The following is a 25,862-nucleotide window of genomic DNA, read 5'->3' on the forward strand; positions in this document are numbered from 1 at the left end:
TGCAACGATTCAAGTCAAAATGTAATGTGAAGTCCTTGGGGAGGGCTCAGTAGCACCATCTACTCCCTTGAGAGAATATGTCATATGTATTCAATGTCCGCCTGCATTCATGCGCATAGCCAGGCGACACAACTGAGCCAAGCGGCTAAAGGAGGTAGCCAGAGATCACTAAAAAACTCTGTAGGCAAGCCTGTTCCATATCTGCACTTGTCAAAGTACTGAAACTGCAAGTGGAATGAGCTTGGGGCCAGTGGACCAAGAAAACATACTCGTCTTCTGCTGAAAAATTAACTGTATTTCCCTAGCGCTCCTTCTAAATAGCATAAGCATGCTTTTAAAAATCTAACAATACTCCATGCAGTGAGATTTAAGAAGCCAAATCTATTTTCTGAGAGAAGTCCAAGAGACGGTTTTGGTAGAAATATTTAACAAGCTACATGGGAAGAAGTCCCTGATACTAGCACTTCAACACGGGAGAAAAAGACATAATTAATTCTAATAATTGGGAGCTAATGCTGGAGAAATTATGACTTAAGAATAAATAGGTTTTGTTGTTTTTTAAAGAAAAAAGATAATTTACCATTGGACAGCTTACTGGTTTACTGTGGCAAACCCAGTATTACCATAAGCTTTTTGTAGTGAGGCTAGGCATCCTTTTAAACCTACCAAAAAAACTCATACAGAGGGACTATCTGTGTAAGTTCCTGGGTCAGGATCTTGACCATCCATTAGCCAGTTTAATTGAAGAAGCCAGCTCGCAGTTGGGGGATTTAACTTCACATATCAAGTTTACAAAATATTGTGAAGCAAGAAAATACCAGGGCTCAACAGAAACTCAAACAATGAGCAATCTCTTTTCATTTTTTATAAATTACATATAATTTTTATATATTAAAGAACTATTGTGCAAGTTTCCCACACTGGGATAACTCCAGCCCAATGACCCTTTGATGCAGAATTAGAATTTCCTCAAACTGTATTTCTTTCCTTAGATTTCTCAGGCTGCTATTCTTACATCTACAGGAGAGGAGGTACGGAGATTAATAACTCCTTCACCAGGGGAAAAATATTGAATGCACAGTGCATCACTTTCTGGTAGTCCAAGATAACAGCAAACACCTTCCTCTGCTTGTCATCACTAAGGATATGCAGTAAACCACAAGTTATCTAGCAGAACAAAGTTAATGCACTTGAGAATGGTACAGTCATGGGTTTATATTAATAATCTCGAGAGTAGGCAGTAAGCAACAGCTCCAACTAAATAGGCACCAGGACCAGAACTGAGCATGCTATGTGACAACACCTCAGAAGCAATGACTTTGTGTCACTGGACTGACCATTCACACGTCTAAAATTAAGGGTCTATTTAAGTGCCTCGTAGGTGTTTGACTTGTTAACAATTCGTTGCCAATACCTTGACCCAGTTAGGCTGGAGCTCTTCCTCACTTGTGGCTCTGCAGTGTTAACAGGAGTTAAAAATCACCTTTTTAACACCAAGTCAAAGAAGTAAGCGTGCTTCTGAAAACACCCATGAGAAGACCTACTGAAGAACCTGTTATCAGACCTACTTACGCAGTTTTCATAACAGAACTTATCTCACTTATCTCATTAGCAATCATTACCTCAGGCAGTACATACAATGTGGGTGGGTTTTCCTTCCTCTGATTACCTAGGAAGTCTTGCTGCCTCTAATTTTCCATGAATCTCATGAATTGCCACTGAAGTCTTTATAGCTACGGTAGCCTAGAATGTAACTCTCTACACCAATTTAATAACCAATAAAACAATTTAATACCTAATAAACTTTCTTAATAAAGTGGCACAGTTCAAAGCAGTGCCTCTTGGTAACGAGGTCAGGCCAAAGATGCTTGAGGGGCAAAAGCTCCATGCCTGTGAGCAGCAGCCTCAGGTAAGTGCTGATACTTAGGGTGGATATCAGAGATCCTGCAAAACCAGCCAACACAATCTGGTTGCCCAGCCAGATTTGGCAAAGCTGTAGCCAACAACTGTCGATGAAGAATTACTAATCCTTTTCACGACAGACATAACACATTGAACAAGAGTCAAGAGGTAAGCAGAGCTCTTGTAACTGTCCAACTGATGGTTTGCATGAACTTTCCAAAGACTGCTCTTCATCAGAAGAGTGCGGCTGCAAAAAGCACAGAAACACTCTCTCGCCCTTTTAGTTCAGCTGAAGCCTCAAAATGCTGATTTGTGAAAACTGGAGATCACTTTGCAAGAACTTTCTGGAGCACTCAGATGTTGACTTCTAAAAATATGGAAATCTTTGGATTTCATTGTAACTGAAAGTACCGTAACCCACCCCCAAGAGGAAATCAGCATTCTTGAGAAATGTAACTTCAGTTTGGAGAACTTGCCGTCCTTTCACTCCTCTGGGCACCTTGTAACAGATCTAATCAAATAATTATAATACGCTTTAACTAGAAAGGTAAGGAAGGAAATGGTTTATGTGAATGAAAAAAGGATGGGTCACAACAGTAGCAATGACTTCTGAGGGTTATTCTCACATCTGAAAGCCCAATAACACACAAGTACCTCAGCCTTAAGTGACTTATACAAATCTTCTGTGCAAGTCAAATTTTCCATTATGCACCTAGCTTGATGCGCTGTAACAATTTGTCTCTTTTCACAGAACCGTAAGAATGTTTCCAAGATAACTTCAAGAGTCACAGAGAGTAAAAAGCTTCCTCGCCTGCAAAAATGTCCATGCTTCAATCATCAATGCCTCTCTACATTTAAAGTTGCCTAAGTGCTTAACACTCCACTTTTGATGCTTTGTAGAAAGCGTGCCCTACAAAGCATCATTGGCATACAGTCTAAATCCCCTATTTCCTTTACTCTTTTCCTCTGATACTTTTCATACAACAAAAGGCTAAATTGTACTTTCAGCTTGGCTGCTGTAAATTTACAATAAAGTCATTGACTCGAGTGAAGTTAGTCTGAAACCATACAAGCCTAAAGGCAGCAGCTAGCTGCAATAATGGCTTTTGTGTGTTAAAAAGTGATGCTCCTCTTCTCTCACCTGATTTGTTATCACAGCCGGATCCACACTGCATTTTCAGCATACGCGAAAACAAGCCTGATGCTGACAAAACTAATGCCATATTTCTGCAGCTTGTCTTAACGACCTTTTAGAGTAGTTCAGATGATGTCCTCAGCTTTTTAGTGAGAAGCTTCACATTACTAAACTTTAAACTTCTCTTAAATAAAATGCACTTCAAAATGATACTTTTTTTTTTTCTTTCTTATGGAGAAGTTGAATTGTAGAGGATGATCCTATACTGTCAGGGAAATGATATGGTTAGTAGGCTTTAACTCTATTTCTCAATTTCTCAACTGAGAATATATATATATATATGTGTGTGTGTGTGTGTGTATCTAAAGTGCCTATCACCATATTGATAAACACTCTTTGGAACCACTCTGATGGCAGGGGTAAGAACAAGAGTTGGCCTATTAGTACCTCAGCACTTCTGTTTCCAGCCAAATTAAAAAGAAAAGCCACACGACTTGCTCTGAAAAAAAAAAAAAAAAAAAAAAAGCCCTCATTGACATAATGACTGCCTAGAAGGAGTAGAAGGAGGGACTTTCAAGTGACCTCATTTTGGATTGAAAAATGCCTCAACACAAACTTCTGACCAGCTTCATAAGACAAATACAAACAGCAGATCATGTAATACTTTACCTAAAATGAAGTGTAAGATATCAGCCCTTGTTCTCCACTCTGGCTCTGGATACCATGGCTGGAAGGAACCCATTGCATTTCTGTGTCCCTGAGATACTTGGTCTCAGTTGAGAATCACGAGTTTTCTATGTTTTATACTCTGGTAACAAAATATCCACATTTCCCCTCCTGTCCACATCCTACTCCATCACCCCCTTCTCCAGTTACACAAGAAAAGTGAAGAAAAATACAGGTGAGCTGCTGCACAGCCTTCATACCCATGGAGAACTGCACTTGCAATGGATAATCTACTTCTACTCATTCCAGGGCTACTGTGCTTATTTATCACGAACATCCAGTGTGGAAAATCATACTAATTATGACTGTGGCATGACAAGTTAGATGAGTAAGCCATAAGCCTACGACCAAAATGGGTAGTTTATCTCGACAGAAAATATTAGTCTACCTGCCTGGTTCTTCCAATAGCACAGGGACTGTGATTTCTCCTTCAAAGCAATAATCTCTAACAACTTTAAACACGTACTTTTTTTTTTTTTTTTAAAGCTTTTCTCATTACGTGGGCAGGAACTCAAAAACTGCTCAAAAACCTTTGTTGCATTCAGATGGAATTAAGTCTGTGCTTGCCCTGGATGCTATTGCATCTCTGAGTGATGGATCTCTGTAATCATCTTCTACTTAATCAAAACACAATTCAACATAACTGTGATTACACAATTTCAAATGAAGAGTAAGTCTTCATCTTTTGTTTTGATGAATTTTAAGTCCTTTACAGATTAACCAGATAACATCGTTTATTTGTTATTTTAAGATGGTATTTAATCAGTGAAGGACATTCTGAATCTGTCTGGAGGGGGGTGGGGAGGGGTAAGAATCAAAGCAACAGCATTTAATAAATGTGATATGTTATGAACAATTTTGTCTCAACTGCTGAGCTTAGCAAAAGTAGGCTAAGTTAGCAAAAAATGTACTAATCGACAAAAGCAAAAAAACCTGTCTTGTACTTCTCTAATATTTCACAGCTTTCACAAGTTACTACAAAAGAAGTGCTTTTTTAAAAAAAAGAATTTACAGTCATTTTATATTCTGAATAAATTCCCTTGCTCAGCAAAAGAAATTACATAAAACTGCCGACAATATATACAAAGGAGAGCTGTTTTCAGATATTCATGCCGTAGACTGTGTCAAAAGCACTGCAAACATTAATATCAAACCGTGACTACTTCTAATAGAAACTATGAAAGAAGTCAAAATAAAATGTGTTTTCTAAAGCAAGAAGCTGAAAAAACATGTCACAGGATGATAAAGAGACGGTAGAAAATTCAGGTACCGATTTCATGGATATTAACTATGCATAATATACATATGTAAGAAGACAGTATAACCTTGTCGGTAGGGCATTCTTATAAGTCTGAGAAGGAGATGAAGGAGGTCTTGCTTGAATCCTTTGTTCCACCAAAGGCAGAGTATTTGAAAAAGCTACCCCACACCACAGTGTACTTATATGTAAAAGGCTGATAATAAAACTGGTTCAGAAGATGAAAAAGATATGTAGAAATTGAATACTTTTTTTTTCTTCACAGCATAGATTTTTTTTTTTTTTAAATACTGACGATCTGCTTTCAGATAAGTAGGCAGAATACAATGCTAACTCAGACTAAGGACGGTCATGCAATGGTTAAGGTTGGAAGCAACCTCTGGAGATATCTAGTCCAAGCCCCTGGCTCAAGCAGGGACACCTAGAACACACTAGCAGGAGGACGGTCTGAAATAAGGTCACACACAGAGGCAGCATTAGGATGGAATCAGTTCCATCTCTGGGTGGATCCAAGACACTCCCCAGAAACTCCCAAGCCTGAGGGCACTGAACAAGTATTTTAAGAACAAGAATAAGTATTTTAAGAAATCTCTTCATCTTTCCTTACCATTAAAAAAACAAACAAACAAAAAAAAACAAAACACACACACCACTAACTCAATAATTAGGATTACTATGACATCACTTCTAATGTATAAAATTATGCTTATTTGCAATGCAGGCATGTAAACTGTCTCTGACGTTTTAACTTCACACAGCTGAACAGTAAGAACAAGGCCATTTCAGCAAGGAAGGCTCAGCTTACAAGTCAATTTTAGATATCCTATTAGACACCATGCTACACCACTGCTTATTGGGGTGCCTCAGTTTGAAGACTGCCAATATGGTTGGCAATAAGGTACCAACGGACACCTTAAAGAGAGAGGGTAAACGAATGTATTTCTTTTCAGCCAGTTATCCCCCAGCTTAGAATAGCAAGAACTTGATGGCCAAGGGGGGGGTGCCTCACTTTTTACTTCCGCACACTTGCTTTGCCGCAGCACGTCGTAGGGTAACCACTGCCTTTCATCAGATGGAACATCACAAGTGTAAGGGCACATGCCATTAAACATAATTCTGCCTTAACTGAGGTGCCATTCTAAGAAATGGTTACTACTCCTAGCAATTTGAACAAAACACATATTAGGACAAACCGGTATTTTCTGTCAGCAACGGATGACACCTACACCAAGAACGAATTATATTGTATTTCTCTAAGTCTCTGATCTTCAAGGACTGCAATTTAAACTGTTTATATGCAGTGAACATTACAGCTTTTATGGCTTGCACCATATTCAGCCATCCGCAGCCACAAAACAGGCCTCGCCTGCGCCAGGTTAGGATCATTCCCCCTCGGGTATTGCGGCTCCACAGCCCGGCTTTCTCAGTGCTTCCTATAACAAAACGAAAAGTGGCACCAAGTTCTAGGAGAGCAGAATTTCACTCTAAAGTAGGTACAAAGGAGGAGATTCACTGAAGTTTGGGGACGACATTTAGTCACCAGCTTCTCTTGCCTCTTTGCAACCCTGGAAAGAAGGAAGCCATTTGGCTCCCCAGCTGCTGGGTGGTCCCCTGGGCAACAGCTTGCTCTAAGCTGTGTTATGCTGGCCCATCTGTTGGTGTGAGAAAACATAACTGCAAACACAGAAGTACTGGAAGTGCTTGGCTGTCCCATTACTGAAGTTATAAGCAGTACTGGCACACTTGCAGGCACTATTGCACTCAGACGGAAAGAAACAGAATACATTTTCATCAGCTGAAACACAGAAGCTGAATCTATAAACATAAAGCATCTAATTCCTGAAAGTGAAAGAAAAGGGGGGGGAGGGAAGAGGGAAACATCATGGTTTTAAAATGATAAAAGCTCTTCTAAAAAAATGTACTGTATTTGCTGATATTGTAGCATCATTTGTCAGTTATGAAATTTTAAACTGAGGATCAAAAGGTACCGAGGATGGAGTACTTACATGACACTGCTCTATCTCTCTTTTCCTGAAAGCCTTCCAATATCAACGTGGCAATCACATTGCTGCCAAACAGATGTTTGGCATTGACGGGTGGTGGATAGGAAGGCTGTTGAGTGGAACTGGAGAAGGAGGCAGCGTTGGACATCAGGCCACGTGTCACTGCTTGGTGCTGTGACAGCCTGCTCAAACCTACAGACACTTCTTGCCAAGCACCCCCTCCTCTGGCAATCCTGTCCAGTTACACCAGACCACAGTACTGGTGTTCCTACAAGCTGTTCTTCAAAACCCAAATAACTATGAAATGGGTTCAGGAAGATGAGATCTGATATTTCCACTTACTCTCTTTAGAAGCAGACTTAGGCTGTAGAATTTCATATAAAATGTCTCTTTCATTTTCCTTAGCTGAATGATATAAATCAAGTGCCAACCCTGCTATAAAATTATGCCACAGTGATGCTGTAACCATGATGGTTTAGAGATAAAATAATTGGAAGAGAGGTCTCTGAACTCATAAAATTATTACTTTTTCTGTTTCCTACTTCTTGTATGTATGTATGTACATATGTCAACTAATAAAACATTCTTTCTGTGCCTTCCTCTATCAAGTGCATGATTCTCTATCTATTTTACTACTGCTATTTCCATGGAAATCCAGTCATGGACTCACACACCTTTGTACCTGGTACTTACAAACCGAGATCCCGGCAGATACCCTCCCTTTTTCATCCAGTCACACAGCTCGGCATAAGCATGGCATTACAATGCAAACATAAATAATGCGGATGGGTAGACAGTCTCCTGACTCTGCCTAGTGCAGAGTGAAGACAACACCCAGCAATTTAGAAGAATAATTGTGGCTCAAACACCTAGGAGCAAAACAAATTTCTTATTGTTCCGATATAACCTGCAGAACACTTCAAAAGAGGAGAGTGACAAACTCCACAGGGAGCGGCTGTAGCAATGTGGGTGAAGTATTTCAATGCCTCAGAGGAGAGCTTCATCTTTTAAAGAACATAGCACGAAAATACTACTCGGAGATAAGTGCCCCAAACTGACAGAGTTTTGCCTGACAGAAATCAAAACACATCCCTCCTCAGCCCATCTGTACTGAAGGATAATGTTGCATTTGGAAAAAAAAAAAATCCAGCTGTTGTGTAGTTCTTCAGAAGACAGATCTGACTGACGTGTCAGCATCCTCCTTACTCTGCTGGAACCACCAAACAGTAAGATACGAGTCTCAAATATTAATAACCCTATTTCTCAGGCACATTTCTGTAAGGTAAGGAAATATCTCTGGTGAATCTGGTCCTTAAAATGACTGTGACCTTCCTGATCTCAGGTGAACTGCTCAAGAAAGCCAGCACCACTAAGTCCGAGGACAGATGGCATGACCCATCCAGCATAACAAGGCCCAGCAGCGTTTGGGCAGGGCCCTTGCATCTCCAGAGACAACGTTTCACGATTAGATTCACCTTGAGGAACACAGGCTCCAACCATTCTGCTTCTCAGAGGTGCATGGCTGTTTACACCATCACTCCTGGCGGAACAGCATCACATGAGGGCATCATTGCACTGCAAACACACCACAAGAAAAACAACGCCTGCTTTGAAGCACTCACTCACTGTCTTCACAGACAACGGAGAAAATAAATGAAACAAAGTGAGGACCTTCCCTGAATGCTCAATATTTATTGAAGCAAATAGACAGCACTGGAGCTGATGTTCCTATTCAATTCTACCACCTAATTTGAAGAATGGGTTTGATATTTCTTCCTCCCCCCAGTTAAGGTCCCCTTCCTTATTTTTATCCCTTCCTAGTTGCCGCGTCCTTCAGCTTCAGTGGAGGAGCATGTTGGTTAGAACACTTCCCTGCTGTTTTCTCACAAACTGCTTTGTTGTGTCTTTGTGCAGAATAGCGCCACAACATTTTTCAAACATGTCACTTGCTATTTCTTTTTAGGCATTCATTCTGCAAGCTAAGACAGGATGCTTCACAGCATGCCTGCATTCATCTCCATGCAGCAAAGCCCTTAAGCGTGTGCTTAATTTTAACCAGACACTCAATTCCTGTTGACATCAAGGGGACTTAAGTGTTTCACAGTAAGGAGGTACTCCAGGACACTGCTGAACTGGGGCCTGAATTTTGATGTGAGGAATTTCAAATTACCTTTTTTTTTTTTTATATCTCATTTATCTTCCCAAACACAATAAGACCTACTTGCCTTTTTGTTTGTATGATTGCATGGGATTTAAATTTAAAACACCATTGAAGTTATCTGTGAAGACTGAATTTGACTCACTCTAAGTTGAGCTGATGGCAAAGCACCGAAGATTCAGCAAATCTTCGGTCTCCTCAAGCGTCTGGCTGACATCTAGGCAATACGGTTGGTGTGCTTTCCAAAGCTTCTCTCATCCATTTAAAGAACTACCAGTCTACACACAAAGCACTGTTATCTTGTACCCTGAGACTCTAGATAGAGATTTAATACAAAGGATTATTATTTTTAATAATTTTCTTTCTACTACAATTTCCACTCCAACCAGTGTGTCAATAACTGTTCACGAAACTGAAAGGGCAAGCAGGTCGCATGTCTGTGACAGACCATTTCATTTTGGGAGCATGTTTTTTCTGTCATTCATTTTAGACTAGTATCAAAAATATATATGTATTTGGAAACAACATATTAAAATTCCATAAAGGTGTGTATAATTTTAGAGTATATCTCAGCATCTTTCCACAAAGTTTTTGTTTGAGGGGAAGTGTCACATTGCTGGCTTCCAGATAATTCCATTCGAACAAACCTCACCAAAAGCAACAAGAGAAATATGAAATCAAGCTTGAGACATGCTACAGTCCTGCAAACCCCATGCAGGGAGGATGTGGCAGAACTTCAGCCAAATTTCTAGCAGTAAAATTTCCAAGCAGAAATTCAAAGGGGTTTGGACTTCCAGGTCACTGAGTGTCATCTGGAAAAATCTCACCCTCTTTATTGATATTCCCTTAAATTAAATATGTGTTTAGTATTATAAATAAACAGATGTGTCTGACTGTACATGGACTTGGGAAGGAGGAGAAAAAGGGAGAGGCACTAAAACGCAGGCCAGGACAGCACCTAACACATTAATAAAATGACTGTTTCCACTCCAGTTGATTTTTTGGGCTAGCAATCAAGCCAGACGGATCTATGTTATCAGAGGACCTGGCCTTTACTTTTCTTCTGAATTGTCTCTACTGGCTGCCTGTCAAAATATGTCTTGGGTATTCAACAGGGCAGGGAGCCAAGATTGCAAGGTTTTTATTTTTTTTAAGCTTCTTTGGAAAGGTTTAATAGTATTTATCTACTGCAAGCAAGTGGGCAGGGCTTACAAGAGAAGCTTTGTTCAGCAGGATTTGGTGTCATGCAGGCATACTGCCCTATTTGAGTACCTCTCTTTTGTATGAGGGATTTGTCATTTGTTTGTTGTCAAGATGCCTCTGGGTATTAGCCCCCACTTCTTATAAAGCGCTTATTTTTCTATTTTTTTCATGCTGTTCCCCTCCAGCAGTTGCAGCCACTGTAATGCTTGAGGATGTTCCAAAAGGCAGAAGGATAATGCAGAGACACAGAAAGAAAGAAAGAAAGAAAAAGTGTTGTGGCTCCTGAAGTAATTTTACTTTGAAGTGGATTCTCAGTCCCCAAATACCAACTCCTCTTTCCTTGCTTTTTCAATTCCTCTTCAATATCTACTTTAATATAACTTTTTCTAATTGCTATAGTTTTAATTGTGTCTGCATGGTCCCATACTACTGTTACTAGACCACGAAACAAAGCAGAATCAACAAGCCTGCTCCTTCTGCTCCTTCTTTCTTCTGACTCTGAAAAGGAGGTTCAATTTGAAAATAAAACCACAAGTCAGCAACAAGGAAGATGCCATTAGGGCAATCTCAGCAGGCAGATAGGAGCAAAAATAAATATTACGCAGCCCTACTTCTCATCTCAATGGGCACAGGGTGCAAACTAGAGAGGCTTGTCCTCTGAGCAAGTGGAGGAGAAGCACACGCATGAAGCATGAGTTCCAAAGGCATGAGGCATTTCCAAGCTGTCTGAAAACCCAGCGCTAAATTCAAGCCGTTATGATTCACTGGTACATGAATACAGAAATAGTTAGTCTGGCACCTTTCAGCTTTCTTCAGGATTACAGTTCTAAAAAGCCCATGCCTGGAAAAACATCAACCGCTTTCAACTTGCTAAGGCAGAAACATCTGACACAAGGCTTTTTAACAAATTTGAAGAATAAATAAAATTTAAGCCTAACATGAATCTGGACCCACCACAGCTTCCTGGTGTACACCTTGAGCTAGTATGTAGTGGTATCTCATTGTTGATTTCAAGGAAACCATGCAGATCTCTCAACTGAGAATCAGATATAACCTCTTTATCACTGGCCATAACAGAGCTTTAGGACATCTCGGGAATAAAAAAGATGCAATATCAGCAGATTTACACAGGGCAGATAAACAAAAACCTAATGGGAATGATGTGTAGTAACTTGCACAAAGGGATAGCTGAGGTGCATGCAAAAAATATTAGCACAAAACTCACACTGATTTTTTTTTTTTTAAAACAACAACAAAGTTAGCTTGAGGAACTGCACTAAATCTAGTGATGAATGTGCTGATAAATCAGTACTTAGTTTTGTGTCACCACTGTAAAGCAGAGGTCATTTTTCACAAGTCCGATTTGGTCCATCTTCAGCTGAGGGTTTGCAGTTCTACTGGCAAGAATAAAATTGATAGGCCAGAACTTCGAGCTGATTCTCATGCTAGATACAAGCTTGTCTCCAGAGGTTAGGCTATCATATTTCTTACCTTCCCAGATGCTTGGAAGTTCTTCAGGAAGACTGAAGTTGCCAAAATGCGGAATGAGAATAAACAACCAAGGACATCGGGGAGAAAGAGATGACAATCACATTTTTAAGTCTGCAAAACCCTGAAGGCAAAATACATCTTGGATTTATTTGTGTCCTCGTGTGGATCGTGTATATGCCTCACCTCAGTGATTTTATGTTTGACAGCCACAAACCAAGACTGGGACCAGTGTGACTGCATGGGATGTCCAGAAAGCCTGGGCTCTCTGACCATCCCAGCTCCATCCCTATTGCCTTCTGCATGACCTTTGGCAGGTGATATTCCCACCCTCCTTTTCTAATTCCTTTGCCTCTCTTGCCAGTTTGACAAGTGATCTATGGAGGAGACTACGTGCACTTAATCCCAAGAAAGAACGAGCTGGGGCAGAACCTCATGGTGCTACTTCAGCCACGATAATCTGATTAGCCACTGCATGTGTTTTGCAATAGCTTTTAGAGGTAGACAGCCTTTGTCATGTAAATTCTTCATTCTGGAAATGCTGTCTTGTTCTTCCCTACCAGATCAATACTCTGGAGCCCTCGGATGTCCTGGTGATGTCTGGTACATGAGTTTGTCCACGGACAAAGGAACTGAACCTAACTCGCTCCCACCAGCCCAGCACACGGCCCTAGCACAACAGAAAATCCACTTAAGGATTTCAGTGGCAAAGGACCCTACCTAATGCTTTTCCTTTTGAGCCAGATATTTTAGGATTTGCCAAAACAGGAATAATTAAGATTGATTTAATTAAAAGATATCAAAGTGAATATATGCAATTAAATAAACATTAGACAACTGTGAAACTTCTAACTCAGGTGAAAAGTGGCTTTATATAGACAATCTTGGTTTAGCAACCTAGGGCCACTTTGCACATATATGCTAGCTTCACACTTTGAATTGATTCACGCAGTCAAATCAGCAAGACATTAGTTCCTTCAATGTCTTCTTCTGAAGAGATGTGTCAAATTCTGAAAACGCTTCGAAATCTGTCACAGACATGTAACTGAGAGGAGTGATTTAGTCTTTAGTGTTGACACAAGTAAGTAGTTTGCTGCTACCTTTTTGAAACACTGAAGTGAAACACTGAACAGTGAAATGCATTTATGATGGTTGGAAAAGCAACCTAAAACCGGAGTTGGTAAATGTGTTGAGAAAAAAGACAAGAAGGAAATCAACTTCACTAAGGACACTTAGGACAAATGCATATAAAACTCTTTCACACTTCGCGAGCCTACTCAATCCCATGCAGGATTTGTTAAAAAACAAATTAAAAAAAAAAAAAACAAACAAAAAAACACAACAAACAACCAAATACACACAACTCAGCTAACAAGATTGCAGCACCAATCATCGCTGCCTAGATGTCCCAAATGCAGCTTGTGCACCTGACCAGACCAACTAGGCTGGAATTATTGCCCATGACACCTGCTTATAAGAATTATTTATAATGTGCTAATGAAAAATTAACCTGTAAACTAACACACCATTATGTTTCTGATTTAGATCTCATTATCGAAACAAATGTCATAGATCTATTTAATTAGCTCATCATCCAGCTCATCATAGCTGTTTTCCCCCATTTCCACACAACAAAGTGTAAGACTCACGATTACGAGCTCTGTTCACAGATCTGAAATATTCAATTAACTTTTTTTACTTCTATGAAAAAGAACAGCATAGATCGCATCGCACATGCTGAGAGAAACCATCTAATGACTTTATGCGAAAAAATTCAGTGGAGTGAGCCCAAGGTATATATTACATACTACTGTCCCTGTTCTGAACAGCCTGTTCAAACCCATACATGGCCTTACTAACCCTCTCTAAACTGGCCGAATTACTGTAAGAAAGGCTGACACTGTGTGATGAGGGTGTTTTTTGTTTTGTCTGTTTTGTTTTTTGTTTGTTTGTTAAGTATTCAGGTAATCCTAGGGTATATTTTTCCTTCTTTATTCCCTCGCTTCAAATGGAACACTGAAAATCAAATTACTTCATCTTGTTCAACTGATGATTTGGATGAAAGAACAAATCAAGACTTTACATATATGGTACAAAAAAATACACAACGCTTGGTGCCAAATGATATTCTTAGATATATCTCCAACCTTGCTGCCATCAGTTGATACAGACTACAGGGAGATGAGATGTATTTTGCTTCTGCCAGAGAGGAAACGGAGCTGGGAGAACGTGCCAGTGCCTGCCAACAGGCTGAAAAAGGATCCTACCTCAAGCTTGAAAGCAGAGGTAGCTGAGATGTTGGCTGCATTACACGCACATTATTTTGTAAATGGTTGGGGACTGATTACTAATGTTATGTAATTATTTTTTGGTCATTTATGCTGGCTTAACAGCCTTTCACTCCAGCCTTTAATTGCATTCATCCCATATACTCATGTAGCTTTGGGCTAGCTTGCCTTGCAAGGGCACCCAAGTCCCTCCAACCTTCCCTTGCTGTCTGTCTTACCAGTGGGAGCAAAACCCTGGCGATGCAGGATCAACCAACACATAAAGCAAACACTGAACGCTGCTGTTAGTTACTCTGGTCACATAATGTTTGTTATAGGCAAAGTGGCACGTAAGACAGAAATCCCTATGACACCAATGCGTTTCCTCTGATATAAATATCACATTACCTCTGAACAAACAAACCATAATGATCCGCGCAAACAAGCCAACACATGGCAGAAACATGGATACATGTGAATGAATCAAATGAGAGAAGGACTGGGGAAAAAAATGTGGGTTTTATTATTTTATTATAGAGATTATTAAAATACACTACTCAGAGAAAATCCAAAGCGTAGAAAGAATCGACGCTTCAAATCTATCCCATTTCAGAAGAAAAAACAAATGCATACATTTAATCACACTGACAATGTTTTCTTCCCTCCAGTCAAATTGATTTGCACAGTATTAAATATCTAATTAAAACATGACCATTAAACTGTTTCTCACTGGAACCTCTTGGTACCGAAGAAAAGAAAACCTACCAATCTAAAGAGAGATGACAGATATGCTGTCACTCAGGTCTGGAGAGCAAGAGAATTTCTGTTATAAGAGAGGTTGTTGAGATGCTCATTTCTGATGTTGAGTTACTGACATTGGACTACCAAATACAGGTCTGTTGGTTTAAATGTCAGGAGGGAAGGGATATAGCAGAAATACAGAAATATCACACCCCAGGTCTATCGAGAGTGTTTTCCCAAAGCTACCACAAGCCATGTGCAGTGCAAGCCAAGACACTTACAGTGATAGCATCAGGTAAAATGAAAAAAGAAGGCATCCATAGTCACCCAGCACTGCTCTGTGTCCTTATGTCTCCCATTACACAGCAATTCCAGATTTTATGTTACGTTCTGGTAACATGGAATTTAGCCATAAATAACAAGACTCTGTGCAAATTCACTCTGTAAGAAAAGTACTAACAGCCTGGGCCCTTGCCAGAAGACTTTCTACCTGCACCTCCTGTGAAAATAAAAGCAGCTCCAACAGTTTACTTTTATAAGAACCATTTGCTGCTAGGATGCAGAAAAATATCAGATACAATTCAAACATTAGAAACAAAGCTAGATAGTGTAAAATAGGAGAATGCTAAGAATTAAGTAGGAAAAAACAACAGCAAGAAAAACCCTACAAAAACATACCAACTCCGTATTAAAGCCTTGAGGGATTTGTGTTTATATATCCAAGATGGCGCCCTCGTGATCTAGCATGCCCAGACACCTAGCTCTGCCAACGAATCTGAGGAAAGGATCCTCCTATTGATTTCATTTGTCTCTCTCTGCCAGGGAATGTTCCTGTGTGGTTATGGTAAAGAACAGCCCACTTACTTTCATAGTGGCATCCCCTGGATGGAACTAGCCTGCACAGCAGGCCCAACAAAGCCAGAAGTACTAGATGCCCACAATTAACACACCTTCACTTCCAGAGCCACAGTGGAGGTAGCTCCCAGTACTTGAGGAAGAGGCCCACTTGTTCAGCCTCGATGTGCCAGCACAGCAGGGCCCCATCTCTGCTCCTGCTGTGGGAGAGGGGCCGTACCAGTGGGCTTTCTGCTAGGCCGAGTGGGAATCAGTGGGACAACAGGAGGGCAGAACTGAGTCTCAGCAGCTACCACACTGCACCTTCACATCTGGCCTTAATCCAAACCAGCTTTCACAGCATAAATTGCAGTGTTCTGCCCGTGGAGGGGACAGCTAAAATTTACCCCTAGTTCTTCATGTAATTTCTCCTCTGGTGCACGCCCCCCGAGGCCAACAGACAGTGCAATAAACAAATGTTAATGTGGCTCATTCTTGCCAGTTAATTAACAGTTCTTCTCAGAAACCATTTAGTAAATTATTTGGATGATGAATAGTGCTTTGAAAGGATTTTGCAGTTACAAATAACACCATTCTGTCTTCCTGTTCCACAGCTGGCTTTATTAATAGAATCTTTTCATAGATGAGGGCTGATCTGCAAGAACATTTGCTAAAATAACATTGAGAAAAATATGACATATATGCTGTTCTGAATCCCTAACCCCTTACAAGTACAGCTCAGCTTTAGAAAACCATTAGTATGCTGGCTGAAACTAGAGGAGACGGACTGCTTTCAGGAGCGCAGAGCCTGACATTCTTGTGTAAGAAGCTGCTGTGAGTTTTCTAACTTTCCGTAAAACATGGGAGTTTCTAACGAGGAAAAATGCACCTGTTCTACCTCTTATTGAACTTTATCAAGCCTAATGGGCTCTACTGATTCATTTTCGGTTAATTGGCTCTAAGATGTTACCTCATTATTAGTTGAGCTGCAGGCATTCATACCATCTTAGAAAGGTAAATTGGCCCTAAAACCAGAGAATTACTCCTTTAATTAGGTTGGATTGATCAGAAAGGCTAAAAAGATCACCTGCGCTAACTACAAATCAGCACACGTACCCTGCCTTGAGTCAGGGAGTAATAAATGACCACGGAGGCCTTGTCCTGTAGCACCCAGTAGAGTGAGACCTAGTTATGAGATGCCATAGCAAGGCCATCCTTCGCACAGGCCATGGACTGCAACCATGCTTAGTTGAAATTTGTTATTGTAATGAACTGAACTTTCTCTAAGTAGCAGATGCCAGGAGGGAAGGATGTTATATGGATTTCCAATACCAGCCAAGAGCCTCAAGTTTGGAGCCAAAATTCTGTCACTCTGCTGCTCTGCAGAGTGCCTTGTTTATGGACTTTCATTACTTACCCAGCTTTGTAAACCACTCATTCCAGGGCTCCCAGTGGTATAAGCAACTTATCATCACTTGCCATCAGCTGTTGTATATTATGTACATTAGGAGGGTTCCCCATGGAAACATTGCATAATAGAAGCAGTTTGTTTTATTTTCCCCAGTAAGAAAGAAAAAAAATATAATCAGGATTTCTGCAGAAATAGGCTTGTGAATATACAGAAAAACCATCAAGGTACTAAATGTTTCCATGCCAAATGACAGAGTAGGGCAATGAAAAGCTATTCATATATTGGTGCCTGGCTAACTTAATACATATTCTGAGAGGGATTTTCAAAATTGCCTAAGGGCTCCTGTAAGAGTCTTTGGTTTCCAATGACATCTCTGCTTCAAAGTTGCTCAGGTGATCTTGAGGATACTTCATTTTCAACACCCACCCTATGTCGTCAGACTGCTCTCAAGAAGAGCTGAATCACTTGTAGTGGGGTACATAGAGGACACTGCCATTTGGATGGTGCCAAGATGTATACAGAAAAGTTCCCCATTGCTTTATTCATCTCAAGTTCCATTAAAACAAAGAAACAAAAAAACCCCACAAAACCATCCTTAGAATACAGATACCCCTGCTTGCGAAAAGCTCATAAACCAATCTTGGTTATATGCAAAACATCTGTACTCCATATTCTGCTAAGGCTATAAATCTGTATTACGCTCCTTTGCACAACGGTATTTATCTCTGTTGTTTAGTGCACCTCAGCACACTGGAGAATTCATTAAGAAAAAGATACAGCCATGGAGCGTGGCTACAAATCAGCATTCTGCCTGAAGAAATGCTATTGATTTTTCTATGGCTCTCCTGGATTTGCATGTTTGCCTGGTATTTTCACCATAATACTCTAATGCACCACAGACTATCCTCAGGAGTTGAGTTTGCAGCCTAAGGTTGCATTTCGGTAATATGTTAAGCCTTCACAGAATGCCAGTGAGAAAAGAGCCCCCAGACCAATTGGCTAGGTGGCTTAGATTTAATCCAGGCATATTTAAAAAAAAAAAAAAAAAGGTAAGTAAAAGTAAGTTCCATAGCCTCTAGTCTTTAACCATTCAAGTAGAGCAACAGTGAGGAGTGAATTCTCTATGTGATATGCTAGCCTTGTTTAACTTGGTGTTTTTTCCTTTTACTATCTTTGACCTTGGCAGGCTACATCCAGCCCACATCATCAGAGAACGATCCTTACAAAACAGGTCAAACAAAATGGGGTAAATGAGTCTATGCTATCAGGTAGTAGAATAATAGACTGAAGGATAGAGCCAAGGCAGCTGCCACAAACACATTCCAGCATGACCACACCATTCAGACGAGATTTTCCATTTTCACAATGCAGCTTGAAAATATAGATTCCCAGAAGAGAGGGAGGTGAGGGAACATGGAGTCCCTGGCTCAGGGAGAAAGAAAAATGCAGAACCCCAGCAGGATACCAGCAACACCCTGTTAAAGACATAAGAAGTTTTCTTTCCTCATTGGGGATGACCTGCAGGACCTGATAGGAGGGATGAAAATCAGAGGGATACAGACAAATGTTACACCAGGAGATATAATACAAGAAAATAAAAGGAGAACTTGCAATCCTTCTAATGTAGTATCTGTGAACTGCAGAAGCCTTGGCATTTACAACCATGAAAGGGACACCCTGTCTTTTGCCACTCATCTATAAAATCCTAAAGCTGAGTTGGTTAGAACTACTCAGCAATCAATTATTGCAGGAGAGTCAATTGATCACATATCATGATTAGCCAGATAATCTGCTTCATACTTCCATTAAGGAGCCCAACAGGCATGATTAATTGCTACAGGGGGTAGAATTTCAGCACAGCTAGCGGGGAGCTTGCTTTGTAATACTGTGAATCCCATTACTGTTAATGGAAATTTAACAGTCAAATCCCCTGCGGATCACTTAGAAAAAATTACCCCTTAAGGTTAAAGGGGATTTCATTAATAGTATTCTAGGATGCTCTGATTTAAAAGTACTGTAAACCTCCAGTGTCATGTAGAAATATGCATCCTACTGGGTTTTGCATATTCCTCGTTATTATATCTATCACATTACCCTCCACAAATGTAATTTCAAAACACAGCTCAGCCTATTGAAATGTAAGGCACATTAAGGGTAAATTTTCTACAAGTAATTCAGGGAGATTTATCTGCTAAATTCCTATTAATGAGAATTGCCAAGCTATGTTGCCAGGCACTACTCTTAAAATGAGCCCCAATAACAATTTATCAGGCTCCTTGGTTCCTGATGCCCACATGTAGCAGAATGTACACCATATACTATAAAAAGTCTGAAATTTGGGCTGAAAATCTAGATACCATGTTGTCATGGTTTATGACATTTAACACTTGATCTTGCACTAGTCTGAGATGTAGATAGATCCTTACAAATACCTTTCTGGAATATTGTCTTTTGATGCCAAACACATGAATGCCACTAGAACATACCCAAAGGATATGTTGAAAAATACTAAGTTGTCATTCTAGAGTACCTTGCTGACTGCCAATCCCTAAGAGACACTGATGACTTAAAGTGCTCCTGATCTGGTTTTATTTGCACCCACCTCTATGTTTGCTTTCCGAAGTCAACTCAACTAGCCAAGGCTAAGTTACAAAGCCTTCAAACCTCTAATATTTCCCTTACTTTACACATTCATTGTGAAAGACATTTATGAGCTTTCCTGATAGTCTCATAGGTACTTAAAGAGGTCTGATGCCCACAGCAGCACTGAAGCCATAACTCACCGGTGCAGCCAGTTATGAGTGTGGAACATTAAAGCCTAGTGGAGCTAAGCCAGGAAAAGTGGAAGGAGGGTGATGAAAGAGACATATTGGCAAGGACACAGAATGTAGAGAGCAGGTCTAGAGACTCACCAGAAATAAAGGAATTAGGAGCGGAAGAAGAGCTAAAAAAAATAATAAAAAAATCAGACAGTCCTGCGCATCATGGTTAATTTGTCTCACATGCCTGAGAGTAGCTCATCTCTGCATAAAACACCTTCTTCACTGCCAGCTCCATGATCAGAATACAAAAGGAGATGGCCAAATCTCAAAGACTGCCCCACAGAGGACGCAGAGCTCTGCCTGCATACCACCCCTATGTTCCAGGGTTGAAAGCTGAGCATCACAGTCAAATTGACCACCCTTTACATCTTGTTTTCTTGGTTCTCACCCTAGGCCCTGACACACAAGCAGTGTGGTTACATGTGCACCTTCCTTACTCCTGGTTTGGTTCTGTACATTGGAGCACCGTAAAGCAGAACTGACAGTGGATCTGTTCTTTATCCCAGAGACTGTTGTGAAAGCATCTGAAGATAAATAGAGATGTGGTTAAAAGGCGGCCATTCATATCTGGATTCTTCATTCCCTTCATTATGTCCTTTGGGCAGCGGATACCCCACCAATGGCAAAGAAACAGGACACAGATCATTTTCATTGATGACCTAATGATGAAGGAGAGTTTTTCCCATCTGCATTTACCAAAAGGCTAAGGAAAAGATTGTGTGATCTTTAAACTACCTTTTGAGAAGCAATTCAGCCAGGTCACCATATCAGCAGTCCTCCCTTCTCTTACTGTCACATTTACCTAAATTTATTACAATACCTGTGTCCTTACTCATCACTAAATTTTAAAATTGTAATGCTAGATTGCACTATCCTTCCCTATCTGCTTTTATGATTAAAAAAAGATCAGTGCCCTGAAAGGTATTGAGAATGGAAAGGTCTTCTGTGAAGGTCTAAGGAACATCTTAATTGCTACAATTTTCTACTTTTTTCCATACAGAAACTGTCTTGGACATGACAGGAAATGTGACTGCAGTAAGACGGACAACAAGATCTGCTTAATTAAAACAGGCAGAGGGAATGGAAAGTGAGGAAGTAACTTATGCCACTTTTGCATGTCACTGTATCCTCCTGAAAATATAATGAATATGGATTAATGAAGAAAAAAAAGAGCCACGTTTTCCTTAGCAATTATTTTTACTTTACTTTATAATGTAGACAACTTGTGTAAATGAAAGTGCGCACAACTCCCTGAGCAAATACTACCACAAACCTGAGTCACAATTTCTGCTTTCTGAAACTCACTTCCTAGTTCTGCTGCAGCCCAGAGGAGAATATCTCAGCTTGATTCTAGAAATACAACACACTGATCCTCAAGTTAAAAATGTTCTAGGAAGGATGAGACAAAAGAATGCCTATGTTGCTTGCACAGTGAGGTAGGGAAGTTAATGGACTGACTTCAGTTTACACCAGGTCTGGCCCAACACTTGGAGTGGTCAGTGCAGAATACTCAGCACTAGGCTCCATGATCCATTATCCACATCTCTTCATTTGAAGCACCTAGTACAACCAACAGTCAGTTTCAAAACTGTCTCTGCTAAAACCTGTAAATTGCTTTCTGAATTTCCATTCCCAAGCATTGTTTTCTGGGATTATCGTAAATGCATTTTGGCTTGGGAATTTGGAATCTGATTTTAAATAAAATTTCAAGACCTACTATATGATAACTGCTCTCTATCTGATAGGTCAAAATAGATCTATTAAGAATGAACAGCTGAGTTATTGCACGTGTCTATTAGAGAGCTGACATCTGACCACATAAAATATATTTAATAGGTGATACAATTAGATCCAGATCTTTAGAGGAATTAATCACTGAAGGTGATACTTTAATAAAAATCCACAGAGGTTCATTATCGACCTAACGGATATACATGAATTGCTAATGCCTATGTTGTATGGGAAAACAATGTTTCAGTGATCGAATTTCAGGGAGAAAAACCTCAGTTGTCTTTCCTGGTGTTGCTGCAAAATGAAGTGATGGAGGTAGCTTTTTCAGACTGGTATTCCTTTTTAGAAGTAAATATAAAGAGATGAGAACTTATTACTATAAAGGAGAAAAAAAAACATAAGCAATGAAGATAAGGATATATTATTTTTGACGATGCTTTAAAGAATTTGTCACAGGGCTAAGAAGGGTGAATTATTTGTTTTGCATTGCAGTGAGTTTTGTGAAGAGTCCCACCTTTTTCCGAGTGCCGCAGAACAGAAATCAGCAAAATGTTTTAGAAGGCAAAAAGTAAATGCAAGTGAAATTTAAACTTCCTGACAAAGCAGCATGCCGGTTGGAGAGGTGGATTACTGAGGAGGGAGCAGAGAAGTCAGAGCAGAGTAATATATGCAAATCACACAGCTGTAATTTATCATGCGAATCCACTCTCACAATAGTATATTGTATGGCACAAAATAAAGTCCCCAAGGGCTCATCTTTTGGCTTACTCTGAAGCTTTAAAGGTTAGCCATTTGAGAATTAATGTTTACAAGATCTGAAAACAACAGACATTGTGAGTGAAAATACTGAAAAGCACTTCAGCAGGCATGCAAAAGATATCCTTCATAATCTGTGCAGCCTATTTAACTAAAGATGCTCTGACCCTTACAAACAAATCCCTGCCCATTTCATCTGGCATGTGCTCAAGAAGTTCCAGTTCTTGGAATCTAATTGCTTTTCTCTTATCTATTTACTTTAACAGCTTCTTTGCCTGATTTCTAAGTCTAGCACAACGTCACCCTGGTCTTTAAAACATAATCTTCATCCTCCTCATGACTGCTTTGTAAACGTTTCCCCCTCTTCCCCAGGCCCACAATACTAGCAATCAGAAAAGCACAGGTTTCCAGGGCTGGAGCCACCTGCCTGCATTGGCTAGTCTTGCAAGAGCTTCTACACCATTCTCCAAATCTTTCTTGTTGGGCAGTTTGCTTCTCAGGACTCAGCGCTGTGGCTAACCCTTCTTTCCTTCAACACCCCCATTTTACCTTCCTTTTCTCATGCCTGTTCTTAACACCCTGGCCTCAGGCACAGTGCACGATGCGTACTGTCTCCCTGGCGAAGTTCTTGTGATAGGAAATGCCCTCTTTCCCAGACTTGTTTTTCCTCCACCTCTGGCTACATCACTCTACTTCTACACAAGTAAAGGCATTCCTGTGCAAGAAAAAAAATGCTTTTTTTTGTAACCACTTCCATCATGTTCTACCACTACACATATATTGATTGTGTAACAGGTCGTCATGACACTCAAAGAGCGTGGCACATACAGATTAATATGCATAATCAATAGCACATGTATCACTTAAACAGGACTATTATTAATGGAGTAACTCGTGTCAAAGTGATGATTGCATATTTATAACTATGGCAATTGGCTGTATGCAAACATTAACTTAATCTAAAGACAGATCTGGCCTCATTTTAGAAAACTGGTTGAAGCCAAAACAAAGTTTCTCCCTTTAAATCTTTTGTTATGAAGTACAGCACTCCCATACATTCAAATACAGAAGTATTTTTTCTCCAAAAGCAGAAAATTGTGCATTTTTGGTTATGAAGTTTAGCATTTCCACATACACCCAACTATTTCAAAGAAGCCTTGAGAGAGGGGGATGGCCAGAACAAGCTCTAGTCCATGACCTCTACATAGATATAACTGCAAATACACAGACACGCCAATGAGTTATTAAAATATGGGGCGACAGATTGCGTGCACAGTGCTGCAGAAAGAGCATGCTTGATTAAGGGAATGACAATACATAGAAGAGAACAAGTTCTATGGTTGTGACAAAAAGACTGGCTTTACAGGAGGCCTTATATTGAACAGAATTATAATAATTCATTCTGAGAGCCAGCCCCGGATGGGTAGGGTGGCTGGTGGAAAAGGCAGCAGCAGCTTTCTTGACTGATAACACATGGTAACGCAAACTCCTCCTGACAAAGCAGATCAATGCTTCGGTAGGAGACATATTCCTACTTGGCACTGAACCGCAAATGAACAAAAGGCCTCTTCCTGCCCAAATATCACCCCTGGAGCACTCTATCAAAACTCACCTCATTTAATACAAGCATCTGCAGAGGGTATTTTCCCCTCCACGCCTCTCATGTCCTTCTTTAACATCTACTGCTGGAGATCAGTAGCCTATACAATTTATTGCAGCTGTCAAGGCTAATTTATTCATGCGATCTGGCAGTAATCAAAAAGACTGAGATCGATGTGCCAGCAAACCCTGACATTTATTCATACTTTAAAGTCTCAGTTGACCTTGAACCACAGCTAACTGGAGCTGAACTTGTCAGCAGCTCTGAGAGCCTCACTGGGTCTGGCAGATCGGCGCCTCCAGGCTAAAGGCACAATGTCAATGCAACGGGCGCTTGGACCACAAGCGTGAAGGGCTGAAGCACAGAGAGATCAGCAGGGGACCAGGGAAAAGAGCACCTTAGCAATGGAGCGGTCACAGACCCTGCAGCTGGTCCAGCACTTGCACCAGTGCAGCTTGTACCTGCATGTTCCCACAGTACAGCTGCTCAGAGGTCAGTGAATTTCTTGCTGAGGGGTAAGAAGGGTGAGGAAGGAATATGGCACATACTTCCCAGAAGCAGCACAAGCAGGACACCCTGGGTTGTCCTCAGCAGACCAGACTGACCCCATGTGGGGACCCAAGAAAGACAAAGGAAGAGACAGAAAATAACCCCACATTCCCTCGTGGGAGGGGAACAGACACAGGGCAAAACAGGAGATACACCAGGAACTCTGCAACCTGCCAGTACAACGTGGCAAGGCCAACTGGAAGCAGGAACAGGAAAAATTGATCAAGAGACCTGCTTCGAGTGTGCTCTTGCCCTCTTACTCAGGAACATGCTTAAGAATTCACTTACTCCCTTTGAAGGCCATCACCCTTGTCGTCTTCTCACTCAGTGAAGCCCTAAAGGAACATAGCATAGTTCCTATAAAGCACATGTAATGTGTCCTAAATGAATCATTTCGGGCTTCAAATTCAGAGCAATTGGTAGGAAAATGTAATAAAGTCTATTTAAAATAGTTCCAACCTAGGCGTTGTCATCAAATGACTCTCAAACATTGTACAAGGACATTTTTAGAGCCTTCTGCCTTGGTTTCCCCTTCCTTAAATGGAGGCATGCTTATTTGCCTGCTCCCCAGAGCGTGCTAGGAATTATGGGCATGACATGTTTCAAAGCTATTTAACTGTTTTTCTGTTGATACAAAGATATTTACATAAATGGCATTCTATTAGAGAAACAAAAATATCTACATGGCATTTTAGGTACAAATACGCAGCTACAGCTTTACTGAAACACACTAATACATTATTTTATTACAGTCAAAACACTTGAATACGTAATATGCAGTTGCATCTAAGAGGTTTTGCAGACGTGCTTTGATGCTTCTTTGGGTTCTCCTTGGCTGCATTTCTCACACTATAAATTCTGTATGTCACATTAAATATGTTTTTTTTTTCAGCGAGATCCGCTTTTTCTAAGCCTAGAATACAAATAGAGATGACAGATAAGCCCTTTTGCGTTTGTCTTCCCTTTGTTGGAAATAGCTAGCACCTTTCCACTACATTGGAAGGAAGCTACCAATGAAGAGCAGTTGACATTCTGATCGCTGCACGCGTGCATAGATAGGTCTAACATTGCCATCCGGTCTAATCTGATATTCAAGGAAGAGAAACAATCAATGACATATGAGGATTCAAAGGTAATCTTCCTACATGGATTTAAACTAGTTGCAGTACGCGAGCAGTGAAACTACATTTGGGGCTATGTAAGTTATAACAGAGCACTAATAAAGCCTTTCAGTCACCCTGTTTCCCTACAAAATCTAACAGAGAATCTGGGGACTGC

General features: G+C 40.4%; 1 protein-coding gene across 10 annotated transcripts in view; it reads right to left on the minus strand.

The window, feature by feature from the left end:
- The window catches only part of GALNT9 (polypeptide N-acetylgalactosaminyltransferase 9), a 301,612-nt gene that overhangs the window by 35,341 nt on the left and 240,409 nt on the right, over positions 1–25,862 (minus strand). Inside the window, exon 1 of one of the 10 annotated variants that reach the window (XM_083804011.1) lies at positions 8,500–9,658. The exons of the other annotated variants lie outside the window; for them this stretch is intronic. The gene's annotated coding sequence lies outside the window, so the exon portion shown is untranslated. Of the gene's footprint in view, positions 1–8,499; positions 9,659–25,862 lie in introns of those variants that run through there. 10 annotated transcript variants of the gene reach the window in all.

The sequence above is a fragment of the Anser anser genome (assembly GCF_964211835.1).
Source record: "Anser anser genome assembly, chromosome: 18".
Classification (NCBI taxonomy): Eukaryota; Metazoa; Chordata; class Aves; order Anseriformes; family Anatidae; genus Anser; species Anser anser.